This window comes from Anomaloglossus baeobatrachus, chromosome 2, assembly GCF_048569485.1.
Source record: "Anomaloglossus baeobatrachus isolate aAnoBae1 chromosome 2, aAnoBae1.hap1, whole genome shotgun sequence".
NCBI classification, from domain to species: domain Eukaryota; kingdom Metazoa; phylum Chordata; class Amphibia; order Anura; family Aromobatidae; genus Anomaloglossus; species Anomaloglossus baeobatrachus.
The window spans coordinates 541592207-541618286 of NC_134354.1; the positions used below are offsets into that span (position 1 = coordinate 541592207).

General features: G+C 44.3%; 1 protein-coding gene across 4 annotated transcripts in view; it reads right to left on the reverse strand.

Annotated features, from left to right (window-relative positions):
* MCF2L (MCF.2 cell line derived transforming sequence like) overlaps positions 1 to 26080 on the reverse strand; it is a 305257-nt gene that overhangs the window by 230493 nt on the left and 48684 nt on the right. Inside the window, exon 1 of one of the 4 annotated variants that reach the window (XM_075336653.1) lies at positions 9185 to 9369. The exons of the other annotated variants lie outside the window; for them this stretch is intronic. The gene's annotated coding sequence lies outside the window, so the exon portion shown is untranslated. Of the gene's footprint in view, positions 1 to 9184; positions 9370 to 26080 lie in introns of those variants that run through there. 4 annotated transcript variants of the gene reach the window in all.

Below are 26080 nucleotides of genomic sequence, written 5' to 3' on the forward strand. Positions count from 1 at the left end.
GAAAAATGTGGGGGACTCCACGCTATTTTTTAAAATTATTTATTCAAATAATTTAAAAAATAAGTGTGAGATCCCCTCTATTTTGGATACCCAGCCAAGGGACAGCTGAGAGTTGCAGCCTGCAGCTGCTGCTGTACCTGTGCTGGATATGAAAATTCATATTTATTCATATCTATCTATATCTACTCATTCATTCATTCATTCATTCAATCTATCTATCTATGCATTTTATCTATATCTTTCTATTCATTCTATTGATGTATTCATTCATTCTATCTATTCTATCAATTATCCTATCCTATTGTATTGTATTCTATTCTATTTATCTAGCATTTATGGGCAACAGATGTGTTATGGCATAATGAGAGTCTATGGGCAATGGATCAATTAACGGATGAGCTACCTGATGCATTCCTAACTGATCCATTGCCCATTGACTCCCATTATACACTAACGGATCTGTTAGACATCTGTATTTGGATCTGTTGGGAAAAAGTTCTGCATGCAGAACTTTTGGTCGATTTTTAACAACGGAACACTAAGGGCGGCTTTGCACACTACGACATCGCAGGTGCGATGTCGGTGGGGTCAAATTGAAAGTGACACACATCCGGCATCGCATGCGACATCGTAGTGTGTAAAGCCTAGATGATACGATTTACGAGCGCAAAATCGTTGTAATCGTATCATCGCTATAGCGTCGGCGTAATCCATAATTACGCTGACGCGACAGTCCGATGTGGTTCCTCGTTCCTGCGGCAGCACACATCGCTGTGTGTGAAGTCGCAGGAGCGAGGAACATCTCCTACCCGCGTCACCGCGGCTTCCGTAGGATATGCGGAAGGAAGGAGGTGGGCGGGATGTTTACATCCTGCTCATCTCCGCCCCTCCGCCGCTATTGGTCGCCTGCCGTGTGACATCGCTATGACGCCGCACGACCCGCCCCCTTAGGAAGGAGGCGAGGCGACGGCCAGAGCAACGGTCGCAGGGCGGGTGAGTGCGTGTGAAGCTGGCGTAGCAAAAATTTTCGCTACGCCAGCTATCACACGATATCGTACCTGCGACGGGGGCGGGGACTATCGCGTGCGACATCGCAGCATCGGCTTGCGATGACGCAACATGCAAAGCCCGCCTAACAGATTGCCCCTAACGGATGACACATTTTGAATGATCCATTAACCGTTCCGTCACCATTAAAGTCAATGGGGAGTATACAGATCTGTTAACGGATCCATTTTTGCATTTTCCAAATGGATTGCATTACAGGACATAATCTTAAATGGTCACTCTAACCTTCTCTGCACAATGACCTCTGAACTGGTCACAGAGCATCCTACAGAGCAAGTCAATAAAAATCTCAAAACAATTTATTTACTATGGTCCAAGTAGCTGATGTAAATGCTGTTTCGTACATCCCCCATAATCACAAACACACAAAAAAAGGAATTAAAAAACTAAATAATAAACAAAGTTAAAAAAAAACCTAAAATAATAAAAATACATTACATTCATGCATAACTGAATAGGACTGGCCCATGAATTGATTGTGACTAGCCAGTGGTGTTAATATTTAACACTATTAATGGCAATATTAATAAATTATATGGAGACTGATCCAACACTAATGACTTTCTCAGTTGTATATCTTGGTCATATTTTCGATCATTAATTTAAAGTCATAGCCTGGAGAGGTTCATACATGAGTAGAGTATAGGGAATAATTAGTGCCCCTCTCGATTTGGACCCATTGCTGGTTTTGGCTCTAAATACTGATCAATATTCCATTACATGAACGAGGCCTATCAGTTGGCAACTTTTATTTCAGATATGAAAATATAAAGATATCAAAATAAACAGAATTCTTTCTAAGGCATAATATTTCTATATGAACATTGTCAAAATCACCAAGTAAACTGGACATCTTATACTTTTGTTGGAAGGCTTCCATAAGAACTGATATGCTGACATCTAGTGGCTAAATAATGCATCACAGCCTCACAGGGGGAAAAAACAGATCTCCTCATTCACTTAAGGAATCTTCCAGCAGGTTTTTGCTACCTTGTCTGAGAGCAGCATGATGGAGGCAAAGAGACTATGAATCCAAGGATGTATCACTTAGATTACTGGCTGCAGCCGTTCTGACACAATCAAAGTTTTTAGATTTAGCATGCAGCATAGCTAAGAAGGTTAACACACCCACAACAAGCTCTCTATGTACAGTCTAGAGACCGTGAGATGCTAATCAGAGGGAGAGGGCGCATGCTCGGACTAGTGCAAGGATAATCCCAGGTGATAAAACCTTCGCTATAAGTAAACAACAGCAATGCAAGGTTATAAATGACACATCATTGAACTCTGTGTGTCAGTCTCTATTTCCTCCTGTCTTTAGATTACATAGCATAGACCTGCTGACAGATTTCCTTTAACTTGTTTTTAAAAACAAACTGTAGCATAAAAAATACTGCAAAATGGAAAAAAGCCTCATAAACCACCACATACAGAGCATGCTGTGATATAGAATAACACAAGAACCTGATGAAAAATAGTTTTGCCACAAAAATGCAGTAGAGTAAGAATGAAAAATATGTAACAGGAATAGTGTGTAGTGCTACACAGGGGCGTAACTACCACGGTCGCAGCGGTCGCCACTGCGACCGGGCCCGGGAGGTTAGGAGCCCGTGACTGCCCGGCAGATAAGCATGCTGCATGACACATGGAGGCCGTGGTGGGGGGGCTGCATGACACATGGAGGCCTTGAGGGAGCCTGGCTGCATCAAACATGGAGGCCCTGAGGGGCTTGGCTGCAGGACACATGGAGGACTTGGTGGGGGGGGGGCCTGGCTGCAGGACACATGGAGGACTTAGTGGGGGGGGCCTGGCTGCAGGACACATGGAGGCCTTGGTGGGGCTAGCTGCATGACACATGGAGGCCTTGGTGGGGGGGGCTGGCTGCAGGACACATGGAGGCCTTGATGGGGTGGGCTGCATGACACATGGAGGCCTTGGGGGGGGCTGGCTGCAGGACACATGGAGGCCTTGGTGGGGGGTTGGCTGCAAGACACATGAAGGCCTTGTTGGGGGGGGGCCTGGCTGCATGACACATGGAGACCCTGGGGTGGGCTGGCTGCATGACACATGGAGACCCTGGGAGGGGCTGGCTGCATGATACTAAAGGGGGCTGGCTGCATGACACATGGAGGCCCTGGGGGGGCTGGCTGCATGATACATGGAGGCCCTGGGGGAGTTGGCTACATGATACATGGAGGCCCTGGGGGTGTTGGCTGCATGATACATGGACGTCTAAGGGGCTGCATGATACATGGAGGTCTATGGGGCTGCATTATACATGAGGTCTATGGGGCTGCATAATAAATATGAAGGACACCTTATACATGGACTGTAGGTGTGCATTATACATGGAGGAGTATGGGTGCGTTATAAAACATGGAGGACTATGTGGTGCAGTATAATATATGGAGCACTATGGGGTGAATTATAATATATAAGAGAACTATGGTGTGAATTATAATACATGGAGAATTATGGGAAATTCATTATAATAATTGGAGGGCTATGAGGGCTAATTTATACATGGAGGACTATGAGGGTGCATTATAATATATGGAGGACTATGAGGGTGCATTATAATATATGGAGGACTATGTGGTGAATTATAATACATGGAGAACTATGGGAAATGCATTATAATACATGGAGGACTATGGGGGTGCATTTTAATATATGAAGGGTTATGTGGGACCCTTTATACTATATGGAAGGCTATGTGGGGCCATTATAGTATTTGGAGAACTATATACGAGGGAGGACAAAGATACAAGCATGGGATGGGAATGTTTTGTGCTGAGGGAAAAAGGCTCTTTTCCTCGGCATCCAGCTTTCCCATGCTCTGCTGTACATCTTCTCTCAGCACCCAGCTTTCCCATGCTCTGCTGTACATCTTCTCTCAGCACCCAGCTTTCTCATGCTCTGATATGGGAAAGCTGGTGCTGAGGGAAAGATTTATAGCAGAGCATGGGAAAGCTGGGTGCTGAGGACAAGATGGATATCAGAACATGGGAAAGCTGGGTGATGATAGAGGGATTTCAGATCATGGGAAACCTGGGTGCTGTGGGTAAAAGCCAAGTGTCAGCGTCATTATCCTGTACCCCGAGTGTCAGTGTCATTTTCCCCTACCCTAAAGCGGGCTTTACACGCTACAATATCGCTAGCAATTGCTAGCGATATCGTACGCAAAAGCACCCGCCCCTGTCGTGCATGCGATTTCGTGTGATCGTTGCCGCAGCGAACATTATCGCTGCAGCAGCGTCACACGCACTTACCTGGTCGGTGGCGTCGCTGTGACTGCTGAACAATCTCTCCCTCAAGGGGGAGGGACGTTCGGCATCACAGCGACGTCACTAAGCGGCCGACCAATCAAAGCGGAGGGGCGGAGATGAGCGGGACGTAACATCCCGCCCACCTCCTTCCTTCCGCATTGTGGCCGGCGGCAGGTAAGGAGACGTTCCTCGCTCCTGCGGTGTCACACACAGCGATGTGTGCTGCCTCAGGAGCGACGAACCACATCGATAAGCAACCATTACTGATTTTTGGTTTTGGGACGACCTCTCCATGATGAACGATTTTCACCATTTTTGAGGTTGCTTAAGGTCGCTGGTAAGTGTCACATGCTGCGATATTGTTATTGACGCCGGATGTGTGTCACTAACAACATGAACCCGATGATAAAACATTAACGATATCGTAGCGTGTAAAGCCCCCTTAAGTGTTGGTGTACGTGGAGGGGGGCCCCAGTCCAAATTTTGCACCAGGGCCCATCAAACTCTAGTTACGCCACTTGTGCTACATATATATATATATTATTAGCCATATCAACTTTTTTTATATATAAATTTGACATAATTGCATTATTTGTGATTTCTAAATTCCTATATCTTATGGTGTGATTATGTGGGTCTTTTTAGAATCAAAATTTCAAGTTCAATGGTTTGCTAAATGAACTGTTCTCACCCACCAGAGGTCCAACGCTGCCTCTTTGCCACAGATCCTAGTCCTTATTGATAGACTAACTACTGTGTTGCCATCACAACTACAGGCCACATAACCACTGCAACCAATCACTGGGCATATTGGCTGCAGCATATTGGCTGCAGCAGTCAAGTGCACAGCAGTCATGTGCACCGTAATTGTAATGTCACCACTGCAACCAGTCAACAAAAGGACACTGGATAATAATAGAGAGGTATCACTGGACCTGTGATTGGAGAGTATGGCCATTTTTTGTTTTGTTTTGTTTTTTACACTGTACTAACCAAAGAAATAGAAATAATCACGGAAAATCCTTCTAAGGTTAGGTTCACATCACATTTTAGCCACATATCAATGGCTAACTCTAGGCTTCCATCCAAAGCCTTGAAAAATGGGATTCAGGTGTATGCACAGACTTTAAAGTAGAGTCACTTTGTACTCGGTCTAACAACATTTTTGACAATACCTGTCTTTTTCAGAAGGGCACAATAATGCAGTCAACCCCGTTTTTTTGCCTGCTTCAAAAAGGCAGACAGTGCCAAAGATGAGAACAGCAAAAAGTGACTCCGTCTGTTTAATTACATTAAATGGCCCTGATGAATATGCCATAACCCAATTTTTCAAAACTTGAGACAGAAGTCATGAAGGAGCCACTGATGTTTGCGTCATAACCAGTGCTACTTCCAATAGATGCCACTAGATTTCTAGTCCCTCTTTCTCTCTGAACAAACTATTTGCATACTTAAATTCCCAGAGGAGCACTGCATGGCCTATAAGTCTCCTTACGCAGATATGGCGTTCTCCACAAGGAGAAACATTTACACACAAATTATTCATACATTTTAGGAATAATAAACAAAAGGAACAACATAGCGTTCTAGACAATGTGCTCTAGAATGATTATCACTTGAATAATCCATCTAATTCTCTCAAATGAGAGAATATACGCTAGTGTGAACATACCCTTAAAGTCACATGGAAGAATGCTGATAGGTTACTATAACTCATATGGAATTTAATGTCTGTAAATCAGCAACCACACCAATTTCAGTACTGAAATACTGAGACATCATTAGGGTATGCGCATATGAGCGTATAACACAGACGAGTGCAATGTAAGAAAAAAAGGCATTGCACTGTGACCCATGTTATTCATTGAGTCAGTGCAAATCTGCTATATTATTTTTAGCTTCATTTGGCCTGAGGATAATTTTTTTTCCATATTGCGAGTGTATGCATAAATCTGAGAAGACATAAGAGAGGAAAAAAGAAATAAATAAAAAAATTGTATGCCACAGTGACAAGCCTACCATGTTTCCCTGAAAATAAGCCCTAGCCCAAAAATAAGACCTAGTCGTGGTTCAAAAATGAAGTGTCCATGCAGCTAACAAAAATATAAATACTGCAGGACACTAAAAGAGAGAAGAAAGAAGACACAAGACCCCAAAATCATACTCACCAGATGCCGAATGGGAGGACCTGCAATGGAACGCATCAAGGACCTAAGGTGGAATGCACACACACATCAGATCGCACACCTACACACGTCAAAATTGGTTGACATGGCATGAAATCTACAGTGGATTTTGGCCCAGTGGAGATCATTACTTATTTACCACTTCCACACATTGCTCTGAACAGAGTGATCATGCAAGCAAAAAGGCCAGAAGAGCAGCCAAGAATACAAAAGGCTAATTACTGTAAACTATGTAGTAGGCATCTCTTTTTATTGTAAAAAATGTACATACTGTGAGACTGCGCTCACTGAATATATTGGGGAACACTTGCTTTGCTGCTATAACTGAGGCACACAGTAACACTTTTCCATTTAAAAGTCCATTGGTTTATTCAATATCCCTGTGAAGATCCCTTGAAAATTTGATGCAAATACCTAGAAGAACAGATATGCTCTAAGGGTGGTCACACCAAATATTTAACTTCAAGTTCTATATTTTTACAGTGCCTACAAGTAGTATTCAACCCCCTGCAGATTTAGCAGGTTTACACATTCGGAATTAACTTGGCATTGTGACATTTGGACTGTAGATCAGCCTGGAAGTGTGAAATGCACTGCAGCAAAAAAGAATGTTATTTCTTTCTTTTTTTTTTTTTTTTAAATTGTGAAAAGTTTATTCAGAGGGTCATTTATTATTCAACCCCTCAAACCACCAGAATTCTGTTTGGTTCCCCTAAAGTATTAAGAAGTATTTCAGGCACAAAGAACAATGAGCTTCACATGTTTGGATTAATTATCTCTTTTTCCAGCATTTTCTGACTAATTAAGACCCTCCCCAAACTTGTGAACAGCACTCATACTTGGTCAACATGGGAAAGACAAAGGAGCATTCCAAGGCCATCAGAGACAAGATCGTGGAGGGTCACAAGGCTGGCAAGGGGTACAAAACCCTTTCCAAGGAGTTGGGCCTACCTGTCTCCACTGTTGGGAGCATCATCCGGAAGTGGAAGGCTTATGGAACTACTGTTAGCTTTCCACGGCCTGGACAGCCTTTGAAAGTTTCCACCTGTGCCGAGGCCAGGCTTGTCCGAAGAGTCAAGGCTAACCCAAGGACAACAAGGAAGGAGCTCCGGGAAGATCTCATGGCAGTGGGGACATTGGTTTCAGTCAATACCATAAGTAACGTACTCCACCGCAATGGTCTCCATTCCAGACGAGCCCGTAAGGTACCTTTACTTTCAAAGCGTCATGTCAAGGCTCGTCTACAGTTTGCTCATGATCACTTGGAGGACTCTGAGACAGACTGGTTCAAGGTTCTCTGGTCTGATGAGACCAAGATCGAGATCTTTGGTGCCAACCACACACGTGACGTTTGGAGACTGGATGGCACTGCATACGACCCCAAGAATACCATCCCTACAGTCAAGCATGGTGGCGGCAGCATCATGCTGTGGGGCTGTTTCTCAGCCAAGGGGCCTGGCCATCTGGTCCGCATCCATGGGAAGATGGATAGCACGGCCTACCTGGAGATTTTGGCCAAGAACCTCCGCTCCTCCATCAAGGATCTTAAGATGGGTCGTCATTTCATCTTCCAACAAGACAACGACCCAAAGCACACAGCCAAGAAAACCAAGGCCTGGTTCAAGAGGGAAAAAATCAAGGTGTTGCAGTGGCCTAGTCAGTCTCCTGACCTTAACCCAATTGAAAACTTGTGGAAGGAGCTCAAGATTAAAGTCCACATGAGACACCCAAAGAACCTAGATAACATGGAGAAGATCTGTATGGAGGAGTGGGCCAAGATAACTCCAGAGACCTGTGCCGGCCTGATCAGGTCTTATAAAAGACGATTATTAGCTGTAATTGCAAACAAGGGTTATTCCACAAAATATTAAACCTAGGGGTTGAATAATAATTGACCCACACTTTTATGTTGAAAATTTATTAAAATTTAACTGAGCAACATAACTTGTTGGTTTGTAAGATTTATGCATCTGTTAATAAATCCTGCTCTTGTTTGAAGTTTGCAGCCTCTAACTTATTTGCATCTTATCAAACCTGCTAAATCTGCAGGGGGTTGAATACTACTTGTAGGCACTGTATATAAAAAAAGCTATGTTCTTAATACTTTGGGGTCATTAGGGCTGATTTGTAGGTTGTGCTTTAGGTCAGGCGTGTTAGTCCTATATATCTATATTTTGTTGATTATTTTTATTACTTACACTTTACAGTAATCCAGTCTGTGTATTTGTTGCAGCTTAGGTCTAAACGAAGAACAATGGTTGCTTGTGTCTGGTCCTTGTACCAGTCTGGGAAATCATTGTATTTGCTCGCACTGTTCTCTCACATATAAATCGCCTGTTATCATAACTACAAATATTATTTACTCTTCTATTCAACTTTTATAGCCATTAAAGTGTTAATATTACCATTCTTATTCTTAAGTGGTTTATATTCTAGATTGTGAACACTATATAAATGTAGTACTTTTTGTGATATAACCATGGTAAAGCAGAAAGCCATAAGCTAAGTGTATACATGAACGCACTGAGCATTTTCAATAGCGAGTTACTTATTTACAGCAAGGTGCTAGCAGCTAGATGGAGACCGCCCTGCCAATGTGCCCCCCACCAACACTTATTTAGCTTGAAAGAATGCAGTGTTCCTCGAAAGGAGCGAACTTACCTCTCTAAGCCGCTCTCCTCCTCAAGAAACAACAGGCTTCTAAGCAACTGAAGAATATTGCCAGACGGTTATCTGCGGTCGTCCATTGGATTGTTTTCTCCTCTGCAGATTTGTTATAGTTTATTTTATTGGGAGCACTTTCTCCTTTCTACATAAGAAATAAATAATTCAGGAAAACACCTTCCCTATTTGTACCCAAAGAACGGAATATCTTCTACTAAATCTGAAGTCTGCTCCTATTCATAACGTCCCGAGCAGCCTAATGCACTGTGCTTTCAATGCATTCGTCGCCATGGAAACCACTCGCTGCAAAGTATGTCCCAGTCACAGGGAATTTACATGATGGGACAAAAGTTGGGGGAAAAAAAATTAGCTACGTTGAGATGACCTTGTTCTATAGTAGCAATAATAAAGATAATAACACAAATCAACATAATGCATTAATAAAATGAAATTAAAAAAAAATAATAACTGGAAAAAAAACAAAAAACAAAACAGCAAAGCAAATGATTACACTGGGCAGTCATGGAAAAAGCTGGCAAGCTCAACAGATTGTCAAGGCCATGTCTACAATAAGCCAACAGCTGAGAGGAACAGTTGGGAAATCCTACACCTGACCTAATATCTTCCCGGTCACATGCCGCTTTGGCCGGCCGGCATCTCCTGTCCGACAGAGAAGCAGATAGCTACAAAGGAAATGACATGATATTAGGTCACGGACATGAAAGAACTACTGTAATTCGATGTATAAACACCCAGGACAACCTTGCAATGCCCCGTAAGGATTCAGGCTGCCAGAATACTAATAGAAAAAATACCAGTAAAATCATCTAACATCATGAAGGCAGACAGCTGGGGTGATGGCGGCAACAGCCATGGGAGGGTACGATATCAGGACACACCATCTGATTATACAAAGCTTATTATTGTAGAAAGATCTAAGTGTGCAGGCGATATTCATAACCTGCGTTTTCTTCTGCCGACAAAACCTGCACTCAGGGCAGTAAACCAGTTTTGATCCTTTTTTGTTGCGGATTACATGAGCGATTTGTCTACAGTACATGTACAGTTAATTTTATCCACTAAAAAGGCCACAAAACTTAAATGAACAATTAGATCCGTTTTCACACCATGCCTCTCTGGTTTCATCGTCCTGCGAGGCTTGAACAAGATCTGCTCACAGTTCGGGTCCTAAAATTACAGTATATTTCGCCTATAGTATTGAATGTGTGAATGAAGTGGGCCTATTATACCTCTAGTGCATACAGTTTATTACTGGGGATGAGCGAATGTATTCGCCACTATTCGGTATCCGACAGATAATGGCGTATTCGAGGTATCCGCTATCCAACGGCTAATATGGTATTCACTCCGCTACTTTCATTTTAATTTCTGGACTTCCTGGCGCCTTTTTCCAGCCAATGAACACATCTGACGTTGCTTGCCCTCACAGTAACGCCGCAGCCATCTTTGTTGTGGTGTTACCGTGATTTGCTTGGCCGCACGGCGTCATAGGGGCTATATAAGGCAGTGGCCATTGTGGTCAGTCTGTCTCTCCCTCTCTCTTTCTTACTCACCGATCAGGGGCGCAGCGCTGCACGGCTGTCACACTGTGGCGGGTTCTCCTGCTTTTGAAAATGCCGGCCGCACATTAATCAATCTCCTATTCCCTGCTTCCCCCGCCCAGCGGCGCCTATGATTGGTTGCAGTCAGACACGCCCCCATCTGAGTGACCTCTGTTTTACTGCAACCAACCACAGCCGCCGGTGGGCGGGTCTATATCGTGCAGTAAAAAATAAATAAATAAATAAATAAATAAATGTAAAACAACGACGTGCCGTCCCCCCCCAAATGATACCCTGCCAAGGTGAGCACACAGCAGAGGGCCGGTATTCTCAAGCTGGGAAGCGCGAGGGCCATGGTTACGGCTCCCCCCTCTCTCAGCCGAAAATATCAGCCCACTGCTGCCCTGAGAATGTCGCAGCCATTGGATACGACAGTCCCGGCGTGTCACCGGGCCTTCCTGATTGCCGTGATGCGGTGGCCTTCAGGGTAATATAAGGAGTTAATGGCAGCGCATCGCTGCCACTAAATCCAAGATTAGCCATCACTAATCTGTAAGTAAAGTAAATAAACACAACACCAAAATGAAACACCAAAAAGCCCCTCATTCACTTTATTAAGCCCCCAAATATCCAGGTCCGGAATAATCGACACTCTGTGACATCTGTGAGCGAGTGCTCAATGCAGCCTCATTCCGTGAACAGCTCCGATTTTAGAGGTGAGTCCCGGGCTTACAGCTGATGTCTGGCTCCTCCCTTCAGTGCATAATTAAATTATAATTATAAATATATAATAATTATAATTTATAATTAAAAATAAATTAAATTCTTTACCGGGACGGACGGGACTCGAACTCATGAACTAATTTTCCTTAGGCAGCAGCTCTACCCATTGAGCCACTGCCTGTAATGAAAAACATAGGAAGATTTGGCAATCTTGACCTCTGTATTGCAGTAGAGAAACCAGAAGCAGATTCAAATTGAATTCAGCTACAAAGATGAGAGATGAGAGAGCGAGAGATGAGAGAGAGATGAGAGAGAGGGATGAGAGAGAGAGAGAGATGAGAGAGAGCTGAGAGAGATGAGAGAGAGATGAGAGAGAGATGAGAGAGAGATGAGAGAGAGATAGAGATAGAGAGATGAGAAAGAGATGAGAAGAGTAAGAGATAGAGATGAGAGAGAGATGTGAGAGATGAGAGAGTGAGATAGAGAGAGAGATAGAGAGATGAGAGATTGAGATGAGAGATGAGAGAGAGATGAGAGAGTGAGAGATGAGAGAGAGATGAGTGAGAGATGAGAGAGAGATGAGAGAGATATGAGAGAGATATGAGAGAGATATGAGAGAGATATGAGAGAGAGATGAAAGAAATGAGAGAGATGAGAGAGAGATAGAGAGATGAGAGAGATGAGAGAGAGAGAGAGAGATGAGAGAGATGGGATAGATAGAGGGATAGATAGAGGGATACATAGACAGATGGATAGATAGAGGGATAGATAGATAGATAGACAGGCAGACCGATGTCAAACACATAGCCTTGTATTTAGCGAATAAAAAAAAATTAAAAAAAAAAAAAAAAAGAAAGAAAAGCGACGTGGGGTCCTCCCCATTTTTGATAGCCAGCTAGGGTAAAGCAGATGGCTGCAGCCTGTAGACCACAGCTGGAAGCTTTACATTGGTTGGGGATCCAATTTGGAGGGCCCCAAGGCTCTTTTTATAATTATTTATAAATAAATAATAATAAAAAAAAATGGGGTTCCCCAAATTGGTTCACCAGCCAAGGTAAAGCGGACAGCTGTGGTCTGGTATGCTCAGGGTGGGAAGGTCCATAGTTATTGTCCCTTACCAGCCTAACATTAGCAGGCCGCAGCCGCCCCAGAAGTGGCGAATCCATTAGATGCGCCAATCCTGGCGCTTTGCCCCAGGTCATCCCGTTGCCCTGATGCGGTGGCAAACGGGGTAATAAATGGGGTTGATACCAGATGTGTAATGTCACCTGACATAAAGCCCAGCAGTTGGTGATGTCATGGCGTCTATCAGATACCAGACATCACAAACTGTCAGTAATAAAAGAAAAAAAAGACAAAAAAAAATTATTTGAAAAAACACTCAAAACATTCCCTCTTTCACTAATTTATTGTAAAGAAAAAAAAATCTCCTGTAATCCATTTTGGAAGTCCCACGATGACTCCGGAACTTCTAGAATATGGGGGGGCATGCTCAGGGAACGTGTCCCCCATTTTCTAGGAGTGCAGACCCTCCATGTGAGGAGTGTGGATGCAAAGAATCTGCACCCACTCTCCCCGGGTCACAGCAGCGGTGTGCGTGCAGCCAGCGCAGCTCCACAGCCGTTCTCAAGGAACACAGGAAGCTGAGCGCCGCACTCTGCACATGCGCCCAGCGTTCATTGTGTAGGTGGAGGGATGCGGGACACTAGCGCTGCAAAAAGGTAAAAACAGTGGGGGATCACCGGGAGACACCGGGGGGGGGTATGGGGGGGACTGAGCTAGACCTGGGGAGTAGTTTTCTGTCGCATGTGTCATGGCGCATGCGACAGAAATCCGAGGAAAAGGGTGAATGCGGGCGGTGCGTTTGTGTGCGTCCTGTCACCTTCAATGAATCGGGAGGGGGCAGAAATGCAATGAGGCACCTTTTTCAGGCTGTGCCCATACTGTTTCTGCCTTTTCCCATCCATTTCAGCCTTTTCCTCAATCACCACAGGTCACCGACGGGTCCAACATGAAATTATTCGAGTTTCCCATACTTGCATTGGGCGTCGGATATTCGCGAATACTCGAATAGCTGAAAGGTATTCATCGGAGTGAATAATAGGGTATTCGATCATTCCTATTTATTACCTCTATATTTATGTAAGACTTTAAATCTTAATGCATTACTATGTTTTTTGAATGTGTCAGTAACAAAAAGTTGATTTTTTGAGAAGCTATCCAGAAAAAATAAAAAATAAAGTTGCCAACCCTGATGAAATTGGCAGATACCTGACCCCCAAAAGTTAATCATATGTGTGTCCACCCCTATGTGTGCATATATACAGTCCCTGACAGAAGTTCTGTCGCTTATCCATGTTATGTAAATAAAAGCTTATATCCAGACTTTAAATTCATCCATTGGTTTCATAAATTACTCTTTTGAAAGCTGAAACCCTCCCAAATTTGGATTAGGTTATGAAAATAAAGTTGCTGAAATATTGATCATTTAATGAACACAAAAAGATCAGATTTTGGCAAGACAAAAGTTTTGTCGTCCACAGAAAGTAATGTGAAATTCAAACAAATAATTAACTTCTAATACAAAGATATGTTGCATAACATTGGTGAATTAAGTTGTGGTGCTATTAGAGCCATATTTAATTGTTGTGTGACTTCCATGAGCTTGAAGGACTGCATCCATGCGGTTCAACAATGATTCATACAATTTATTGATGAAGTCATAAGGAATAGCAAAGAATGCAGTCTTACATGCCTCCCAGAGTTCATCTGGATTCTTTGGTTTTGTCTTCCAAGTTTCCTATTTCATCCTACCCCAAACATGCTCAATAATGTTCATGTCTGGTGACTGGGCTGGCCAGTCCTTCAGCACCTTGATCTTTTTTGCCAGGAGGAACTTTGTTGTAGAGATGGATGTATGAGATGGAGCACCATCCTGCTGCAGAATTTGACCCTTTTATGATTGGGAATGTAAGAGGCAGCTAATACTTCTTCATATTTTAGGCTATTGATATTGCCTTCCACCTTGTAAATGTTTCGCACACCCCCATACTGAATGTAACCCCAGACCATGATCTTTCCACCACCAACCTTAAATGTTTTCTGGATCCATACGGGTTCCAGTAGGTCTCCTGCAGTATTAGCGGCGGCTGTGGTATAATTCAACTGAAGACTCATCAGAGAAATCCACCTTCGGTCACTTTTCCAGCGTCCCTCTGTTTAGCAATTGCCTTTTGTTTAGTGCTGGCTTCTGGGCACTGATTCGACCATGGAGGCCATTTTGAGACAGAATCCAACATCTGTTCTAGTTGACACAGGGACTTGAGGTGACCAGGCCTGTTGGAGCTCTGCTGCAGTGGAAGAGAGGCTGGCTTTGGATTTTCTGACAAACAAACGTTCCTCCTGAGTAGTTGTCTTGCAGGGTCTGCCAGACCTGGGCTTGTCAAAAACAGCTCCAGTCTCTTCAAATCTTTTTTAATTTTTTGTACTTGATGCTCAGACACATTAAAAGGTGCCAGCCACCTCTGCAGTGGATCTGTTCTTCAGCCTCTTGATAATCAAGTCTTTGGTCGCAGGGTGGATTTTTGGCATGTTGTCAGAGGTCAAGTTGCAGTTCAACTGAAGGTCTGGGGTGCTGGTTTTTTTTTTATACACACCCACTAATTAACCGATCATGTAGTGAGCACAGGTGACGATATAAACTAGGATTGGGTGCATTATATGACAAGGCAACAAAACTTTTGTCTTGCCAAAATTGGACCTTTCTCTGTTCATTAAATGATCAATATTTCAGCTTCGCAGCAACTTTATTTTCAGAACTTAAACCAAATTTGGGAGGGTTTCAACCTTCAAAAGGGTAATTTATTAAACCAATGGATGAATTTAAAGTCAGGTTATAAGCTTTTATTTACATGACATGGGTAAGCGACAGAACTTTTGTCAGGGACTGTGTATATATATATTAACTTGAGAACGGCGGCAGCTATAGGAATAGAAGTGGTGTCAAGGTATAGTAAAGTAGCCAGGCGCTACACAATTAAACCACCTATAGTGCCACCTGGTGGAAAATAACGGAGTTAATATTTTTATTTCGAAAACAAAACGAGATAGAAAATTGCCACCTAAAATGGCAGTGATGGTTCCTAATGTAATGATATAAATGCTAACTCCGTTGTTTTCCACTAGGTGGCACTATAGGTGGTTTCATTGCGTAGCGCATAGCTACTTTACTATACCTAGACACCACTTCTATTCCTATAGCTGCCACCGCTCTCAGTTTAATGGCGGTGGACAGGATATGGGTGGATATATATATTGAGAAAGAGAGCGAGAGAGAGAGAGCCCCATGCAATAACAATATATGGACCCATTGTAGTCCAAAATCCAATACCTCATGCAGCCCCACGGATGGACACTGCCACCACCATATTTTACATTAGGAACCATCACTGCCATTTTAGGTGGCAATTTAAAAATAAATTCCATTTGTGTGTTTTAATACAGTTAAATAATAGCTGTTCAATATTAATCCAATCCAATCTTATGCAGTCTTCCTCATACAGGAATTTTGCTGCACAACTGTATCTCATAGTGCATGCCCACCATGATGGAAGATTACAAATACTTCTAAAACTAAATGCTGCCATCTGGTGGTGTTCTATTGAATAAGCACAATACATAGTAGATTTCATTTGGCATGGTTTTGGATTTTTGTTATACACTGCAGTAATAATAAGTTACGGGTTTAGATAAATATATAACCATGCCAGTTTCTGTGTGCACAGTGTGACCAAGCCATTGAACAAAAAAAAAAAAAATCAGGGTAGTAGCTGTACAAATTAATCTTTGACATCTGTGATCATTTTGACTTTCCTGCCTTTTTTTTTTTTTTTTCAAAGAAATAACCCCCCCCCATAAAAATCTAGGATACGAATTGTTAGAACCCTTTAGGCTATGTGCGCACTTACCGGATTTTTCGCGGATTTTGCCGCGGATTTGCTGCATGTTTCGCTGCAGAAAATGTTCATAACATCTCTGCAGTGAATCACCAGCAAATCCTATGGAGAAAAAAAATCCTGTGCGCACTGAGCGGAATTTGACAGCTGCATGTTTTGCTGCGGGAATCCCGCAGCAAAAACAAGTGCATGTCACTTCTTTTCCGCACATCGCTGCGGGATTTCACTCCATTGACTCAATGTTAATCATGAAATCCCGCAGGGAATAACGCAGGCAGCAAATTCTGTGCGGTTCACTGCGTTTTCCTGCGTTATTCCCTACGGTATTTTGCGGTTTACCTCCGGTAATGTACATCGCTTGCTTGCGGTTTTGCAGGGAAGTTATGTCATTACAGGAAGAGGAAGCAAAGCAGAGAGTAAACACACACAGATCACAGACACAGACATCACAGACATAGAACACATAGACACAGACACATAGAACACACATAGAAAGAAAACGGAAATATAGAAAAAAAAGAACGTGGGCTCCGCTGCATATTTACCGTCCAGCCGAGGTAAGCACACAGCAGCGGCCCGGTATTCTCAGGCTGGGGAGGGAGAGGGGCAGGGTAATGTCCCCCGCCTCACTCCCCCTCCGGCAGCCGAGAATATCAGCCGCAGCTGCCCCGGGACTGTCGCATACATTATGCGGCACTGCCGGCGTGTCCTCGGCTCTTCTTGCCACCGTGTAGCAGTGGTGGCAAGGTAATACAAGGGGTTAATGGCGGCGGATCACCGCCATTAACTCCAGGCTTGATCATGGCAGCGTCTATGAGACAAGCTGACATGATCAACCCGTAAGTAAAGTGAAAAAAACACAGACACCGAAAAATCCTTTATTTTAAATAAAACAAACAAGCCTCGTTCACCATTTTATTAACCCCTCCCGCACCAAAGCTCCGGCGTAATCCAGGTCCGACGTCCAGCGCTGCTTCCATCCAGCTGCGACTGACACAGACACAGGCTGAATGAAAGCAGCAGAGGTAATTACCGGTCATTTCCCACGGCCGGTAATGTGAACTCACTGCCGACCGTGGGAAATGCAGCGATCTGTCATCTATCTCTCTATCTATCTATCTATCTATCTATCTATCTATCTATCTATCCCTCTATCTATCTATCTATCCCTCTGTCTATCTATCTATCCCTCTATTCTTCTGTCTATCTACTATCAGAATTAAATGACTTTTTTTTTTTTTTTCTTCAATGTGCTTTATTGCATTGAATGCAATAAAGCACATCCCAACCCGCACGCGGCAAAACCGCGGCAATACCGCGAATAATACCGCGGTAAAACCGCAGCAAACCGCGGCAAACCGCATGCGGTTTTCGGGTGCGGTTTCCCGCGGTTTTTTACCGCGGGTGCGGTAATCTTTGAGGGCATGCGGAATTTTCTCAAGAAAATTCCACTTCCCAGTGCGCACAGAGCCATACACTTCTAAACACACTAGGAGCATGTATCAAAACATGCACAAATAGAATGTAACACGTCTCATAGAGCCATTTCCACAAAAGCCATGAAGGACAGATCGATGTATTTAAGAGGTTGACCACTACTAGGACAACCACTTCTGATTCCACTTGTTTCTCCCAGGTAAAATAATAAAGTGGCACCCTTCAGCGATGCCTGGGCTTGTGTGGCTTCAGGCGCCACAATGTACTGCACCTCACTAGAGGTGCAGTATTGATCTCTGATACGGAGGCGGTCATCGGCAGTAAAACCACCACAATTCACTAAAACACACACAGTTAGATGCCCTCTCACTGGGACTGGGCTAGGGTAGAGACATTGGAGGGTGGTCATCACTAATGTAGTGGACCCTCTGCTCACTAGTTCAGAAACCCGGGGGGAGGAGCTAAACACCGGGGAGCAAGGCAACACACACACACACTTATAGACAGTCTAGTCCAGGACAAAAAACAAGTGAGACGCAGGAGGACACGGTTGCTGAGGGGAGAGCTGATAGCTCCCTCAGGGCCGGCACCCACCTCAGGGTACGGAGCCCTAGGCTGGTGGGCACTGCACGTCCCGCCAGCATAATCCACTGGGCATAGGATTTCAAGTCTTCTGGCCCACACACAGCACCCGGGGCAAAGCAGCATATAGAGTCAGGAGTCGTGACCATAGGGTGGCTCCATCTACAGACTTGCGCTGCCTGCTATACGGGACGGGGAACTGAACAAACCCCAAGGGCTCAGGTCCCAGCGTGGCTTCAAGACGCAGGGACTCGCACAACATGGTGCAGGGAGGAAGGACTCACTGAACGAAACACTGGTTCTGACATCCAAACTATCCGGGATAGGCTGGAGCCCATGACGGCGGAGTCTGGCAGTCCAAAGGCGGTGACATCTCAGTGAGTAAAGAACTTAAACTACACCTGCTGTGTCATCTGATCCTTCCCGCACCCCGCACTTCTTCCTTAGAGTGGACGACTACTCCCCACATCCTGCTGAGGGCCTAAGCTCTGCCTGTGGAGAGCTATATAATCCGAGCAGCATTATCATCTGCCCCAGAGAAGGCATCCCACAGCGGCAGCTAATACCTGCCCGCATACCACAGGTGGCGTTACGAATAATAACAACTCCCATCATCCCCATCCCCATCTTTTATGGACATCGACAGGGTCACAGAACAGAACCAGGCCGCTGTGACATTCCCAAACCGGCCTGGTGACAGGTAGCTCTCATCTCACAGACCCCATGGGCGCATCACTTACATGATGTTGTTATGTCATGAGATGCTAGCGTTCAATCACCGCCAGCTTCTGTCTTCCCACCTTCTGACCAAACATGTAAATCAACAGGAAGGGAGCTCTGTGCCTGCGCTCCCTTCCTGTTGATTGCTTGTTTGGTCTGAAGGCGTGGAGAAGGAAGATGATGCTGATAGGACGCATGGCTCGCATGATGTCACAACGCCACATGAGCCCCAGCACCATAATCCCATACACCGCTTGAAGGGCGTTGGTATGGGAGGGGAGTATAGGCTTTATTACTTTACCTGGGGAAATAAGTGGAATCAGAATGGGTAGTTCTAGTAGTGGACAATCCCTTTAAGGTTAGAAATATTGAGCCTATGTTTTAAACCATCTCTTTTGTTCTATCAGTGACATTCTCCATGTCACATTAGCCAAATAGTCCATTTTCTGACTAATACTGACCACTTCCCACCAATATGTTTGCCAAGAGGAAGTCCTGAGGTCACAGCAGGAGGAAAACCCCTATTGAAAAAGATGGAAAGAACAGACTGAAAAAAATATTCACAGTGGAAACCATTGAAATAAGTATAAGTATTGTTTAATCAGTATATTTCAAAGTATTCCTATTGCCTAATGAAATAAAGTAGAAAATGCAGTGACAATATTAATAACATGAAGTACCCCTTAAAGGGGTTCTCCTCTCTGGACAATCCCTACCTGTTAGAAAGGTTTCTTGACATTTTAATCACAGCATTTAGCTGTAGGCCATGGGAAGTATATTACAACCCCTGGCAAAAATTATGGAATCACCTTGCTCTGAAGATGATCATTCAGTTGTTTACTTTTGTTTAAAAAAAAAAAGCAGACATTGCACCAAACTAAAGTCATTTCAAGTGGCAACTTTCTGGCTTTAAGAAAGACTAAAAAAAAAAATCATGAAAACATAATGTGCTAGCCAGTAACGGTTACTTTTCAAGACCAAACAGGGGGGAAAAAATTATGGAATTACTCAATTATGAGGAAACAAGTATGGAATCACCCGGTAAATTTTCATTCCCAAAACTAACACCTGCATCAAATAAGATCTGCTCATTAGTCTGCACCTAAAAAGGAGTGATCACACCTTGGAGAGCTGTTGCACCAAGTGGACTGACATGAATCATGGCTCCAACACGAGAGATGTCAATTGAAACAAAGGAAAGGATTATCAAACTCTTAAAAGAGGGTAAATCATCACGCAGTGTTACAAAAGATTTTGGCTGTTCACAGTCAGCTGTGTCTAAAATCTGGACCAAATACAAAAAAATGGGAAGGTTGTTACATAGTTACATAGTTACTTAGGTTGAAAAAAAGACCTAGGTCCATCTAGTTCAACCTTCCTCCTTGTTAAAGGCAAACATACTGGTAGACCAAGGAAGACATAAAAGCGTCAAGACAAGAAACTTAAAGCAATATGTCTCCAAAACACGAAATGCACAACAAAACAAATGAGGAACAAATGGGAGGAAACTGGAGTCAAAGTCTGTGACCGAACTGTAAGATACAGCCTAAAGGAAATGGGATTTACATACAGAAAAGCTAAACAATAAAAAGATGACTGCCTGAAGAGAACATGTAAATTTCCACAGTCATTGATGATATGGGGCTGCATGTCAGGTAAAGGCACTGGGGAGATGGCTGTCATTATATCTTCAATAAATGCCCAAGTTTACATTGAAATATTGGACACTTTTCTTATCCCATCAATTGAAAGGATGTTTGGGGATGATGAAATCATTTATCAAGATGATAATGCATCCTGCCATAGAGCAAAGACTGTGAAAACTTTCCTTGAAAGAATACACATAAGGTCAATGACATGGCCTGCAAACAGTCCAGATGTCAATCCAATTGAAAATCTTTGGTGCAAGTTGAAGAAAATGGTCCATGACAAGGATCCAACCTGCAAAGATGATCTGGCAACAGCAATCAGAGAAAGTTGGAGCCAGATTGATGAAGAGTACTGTTTATCACTCCTTAAGTCCATGCCTCAGAGACTGCAAGCTGTTATAAAAGCCAGAGGTGGTGCAACAAAATACTAGTGATTTACTGGAGTGTTTTTTGTTTGTTTGTTTTTCATGATTCCATTATCTTTACCTCAAAATTGAGTGATTCCATAATTTTTCCCCGTTTGGTTTTGAAAAGTAACAGTTACCGGCTAGCACATTACGTTTTCATGATTTTTTTTAGTGTTTCTTAAAGCCAGAAAGTTGCCATTTGAAATGACTTTAGTTTTGTACTATGTCTGTGATCTGCTTTTTTTTTTTTTAAACAAAAGTAAACAACTGAATGAACATCCTCAGAGCCAAATGATTCCATAATTTTTGACAGGGGTTGTAGTAAGGGACCATTCAGATATCTATTTATCATGTACATGTGCTATGTTTTTTTGTTATAGTTTTAGGGCTGTTCACATACCTCATAGTTTGGTAGGACCCAGTGGACCGCAAAAAAACAGAGAGACATGTCTCAAATTAATCCAAGTGTCAGATTAAAAGTTGCCCATGCAAGTCCATGGGTTAGTGAAATAAAAAAAAATGCCCAGCACATGCCATGGAAGTGTTGTCCGTTTTTCACAGTCTGCTTGGAAGGAAAAGCTGCGAAAAAATTTTTCTCTCTCATCCAAGAAACATTACTGACACTCAAACCAAATTCTGATGAGACTTAAGGCTACTTTACACACTGCGATATCGGTCCCGATATCGCTAGTGTGGGTACCCGCCCCCATCTGTTGCGCGACACGGGCATATCGCTGCCCGTGCCGCACAACATCGCCCAGAGCCGTCACACATACTTACCTGTCCGGCGACGTCGCTGTGACCGGCGAACCGCCTCCTTTCTAAGGGGGCGGTCCGTGCGGCGTCACAGCGACGTCACTGAAACGTCACTGAACCGCCGCCCAATCGCAGCGGAGGGGCGGAGATGAGCGGGACGTAACATCCCGCCCACCTCCTTCCTTCCGCATAGCGGCCGGGAGGCAGGTAGGGAGAGCTTCCTCGCTCCTGCGGCGTCACACGCAGCGATGTGTGATGCCGCAGGAACGACGAACAACCTCGTTACTGCTGAAGTAACGATAATTGGGAATGGACCCCCATGTCGCCGATTAGCGATTTTGCACTGTTTTGCAACGATGCAAAATCGCTAATCGATGTCACACGCAACGGCATCGCTAATGCGGCCGGATGTGCGTCACGAATTCCGTGACCCCAATGACTCCGCATTAGCGATGTCGTAGCGTGTAAAGCCCGCTTTAGTCTATTTTTCTTGAACATGAAAAAAAATGGATACCTTAATGAGGCAGTCATAGATCCATAGTTAACAACGGACAGCACAAAGATGCAGTGGTGGACACAAACAGAAAAGGGCCCGTGTACAAGAACAGTATCTGGCCCCTTGCAATCCATTGGTTCAGTGACAGAAGCTGTATGCTGCACGGAGGGGATTGTGGCCCCCTTGACCTCTTGGACCCCTGTGAGGCTGCACCAATGATGTGTCTGCCCAAGCAATGATGGAACACAATATCCAAGTGCAGCCTGCTTTGTTCTGACACATTCATTACAATGTGCAACATTGGTCTGTAATAAGCACCAAAGTGGAACAAGTGACATTATACATATATGTGTCTAGGGCCCCGTTCAGACGTCCGTGTTTAATCAGGTACATGCCACACGCATCGGTATGGTCATACGTGTGTCACACGTGACATCTGTGTTTGCATACATGTGACATCAGTGTGACACGTACCGGAGAAAACACGGGTCTTTCAAATAAAAAGATTTTCTATATTCACCTGTATCCAGCGCTGTTTTTTTTTCGGCTCTGCTGTCTCCTGCATTTTGGCAGCTTCACGCTTGATTTTCCTCAATTCATGGGCAGTTTTTCTCCGCCTTTTTTGCCCAACACGCTTCTTGTGACCCTGTTGGCTATTTGCCATGAAACGCTTGATTGTTCGGTGATCATGCTTCAAAAGTTTGGCAAATCTCAAGACTGCTGTATCCCTCTGCAGACATCTCACAATTTTGGACTTTTCAGACCCTGTCAAATCTCTCTTCTGACCCATTTTGCCAAAGGAAAGGAAGTTGCCTAGTAATTAAGCACACCTTATATAGGGTGTTGATGTCATTACACCACACCACTCCTCATTACAGAGATGCACATCACCGGATTTACTTAATTGGTAGTTGGCTCTCAAGCCTATACAGCTTGGAGTAGGACAACATGTATAAAAAGTATCATGTGATCAAAATACTCATTTGCCTAATAATGCTGCACACAGTGTAGACCTAAATATCAATGGGTGTGTTTTGACATCGACTATGTGGCGTGCACACACGTGTATGTGTGCGCCACACGGTGACATGTCCGTTTTCTGCTAGAAGCACAGATGTCACACAGACAGCACACTGATGTGATCCGTGTGATACATACCGGAGGAAACACGTCACTGAGAAATAACTGTATTTTTATACTAACCTGTCTCCTGCGCTGCTGTCACACTTGTTTCTAGGCCTGCTCATTATGCTCATGAATATTCACTGCACTGTCTGCGGACCCGGAAGCAAGTGTGACAGCAGAACTGGAGACAGGTAAGTATACATGTTTGTGCAGTCTGTGTGCTATCCAGATGTCATATGGATAGCACAGGGAATACACACACACACGGACAGACATAGGCAAGTACACCAAGGACAGTGTAAAACATTAATTTTGTGCACTGATGCGTGAAGGGGCCCTAAAGCTTATTAAACCAAAACTTCAAATACTGATTAAAAGCAACCACCATGTGTATTTCTTTACTAAGGCTATGTTCACACATTGCATTTTTGCAGCATTTTTTCATGAGTTTTATGCAACTTGAATGCTGCTTTTTACAGTACCAGCAAAACTTATGAGACTTCAGAAATCTCATGCATACAACTGTTTTTTTTTTCCTGACTGAAATGGAAAACTGCTACTTTTTTTTAAAGAAGCACATGTCAATTCTTTCAGCAGTCTTCTAGTGTTTTTGCAATGTTTTTCACCATTGAAAGCAATGAAAAGCAATGAAAAAGTGCAAAACCTGCATCTTTGCTAAGGGGAGCTTTACACGCTACGGCATCGCTAAAGCGATGTTGTTGGGGTCACGGAATTTGTGACGCACATCCGGCCGCGTTAGCGATTTCGTTGTGTGTGACACCTGTAAGCGATTTTGAATCGTCGCAAAAACGTTCAAAATCGCTAATCGGTGACATTCTCCCCTATTCCCAATTATCATTGCTGCTGCAGGTATGATGTTGTTCGTCGTTCCTGCGGCAGCACACATCGCTATGTGTGACACCGCAGGAACGAGGAACCTCACCTTACCTGCAGCCGCTCGCAATGAGGAAGCAAGGAGGTGGCCTTGATGTTACGTCCCGCTCATCTCTGTCCCTCAGCTTCTATTGGGCGGCCGCTTAGTGACGTCGCTGTGACGCCGAATGAACCGCCCCCTTAGAAAGGAGGCGGGTCGCCGGTCACAGCGACGTCGCTAGGCAGGTAAGTAGTGTGACGGGTCCGGGCAATGTTGTGTGCCACGGGCAGCGATTTGCCCGTGACGCACATCCAATGGGGGCGGGAACGCACACTAGCGATATCGGTAACGATATCGCAGTATGTAAAGCGGCCTTAACTTTAGTAAACATGTACTGTAGGAAGATGACATACCAAAACCATAGCCAAAAACTGCCACAAAAATGCAGCAAAAACTGTTTAAAACTACCAATGAATGGCCAAACTCATATAGAGGCTAACTCTAAAATAAGAACAAATCATATAGAGGCTAACTCAAAATTAAGAACTAAAAGGCTGATCCCCGTTTGTTTGTTTGTCTTTCGTTTTCTGTTTCAATAAAGATAAAATTTGATTCTATTTTCGGCTATTTACTCTATGTTCTTTGCAGGATTTTTTTTCTAAACTAATGTACCGCCACCGTGCCAGCCGCCGAGCCGCTCAGATCCGGAACCGCGGTGGCTCGAGGGGTCTCCGGACCCGGGGGCTCGTGCGGACACTCGAGTTTAAGAAGGGGAGTATGTACAGGGGAGTTAGAAGTGTGTGACGCCACCCACGGTGCGTGGTAAGGTGGAGTACCACCGCTGCTGTTGGAGAAGGTGGAGCCCGGTGGCGATGGTACTGCAGCAAGGTGTTTAACCCCTCCGTGGGTAGGGGGTTTGTTCCCTGGGGCCTGGTGTTGGTGGTGCAGGAGTTGGGTGCCGTTGGGAAAAGGGTTTCTGCGTACTCACTCAGTCCAAGAATACTGAAACCGACAGCTTGTAAACCAGAATTCTAAGCACCGCTGCAGCCAGGAAGGCGCATGCTTGGATCCATGCCCTTGGTGTTGCTTGTTAGCCTGTGGCCTTTTCCGTGGCACCTTGTTCACTGTTTGGACTCTATAGTGTGGAACTAATCGGGTGCCGCTCACCCGTATGGCTAACGGTGTGAGCTTGCTCTCAGGGTTCACGCTTGGGATTTGATGGACTGTGTTTGTAGGGAAAGTCCTATCCCATCGGTGCGCTAGTACCCCGATTTTGGAGCGGGTGAAGGATGAATCTTGAAGGCTTCACCCCCGTCGGGTAAATTACCAGGACGCTTGAAGCTACTTCCCGGCCTAGGGTCCGCATACCCCATCGTGCCCTGGCCCCTGCCCGGAGATGGCTCAAGGCCGCCGGATGCCCTCCTCGGCAATCCGTGCCCCTTGACACGATCCCCTGTGACCGGGGTTCCAGCTCCTACCAGGCCCAGACCAACGTCTGCCACCTAGTAGACTCAAGGAGCCCTGCTCCTGACCTGTGACCTCTCCCTTCGAGAGTCACCACTCAACCACCTACTCCTTCCACTCCTTTTCAGTTCTCCTCTCACTTT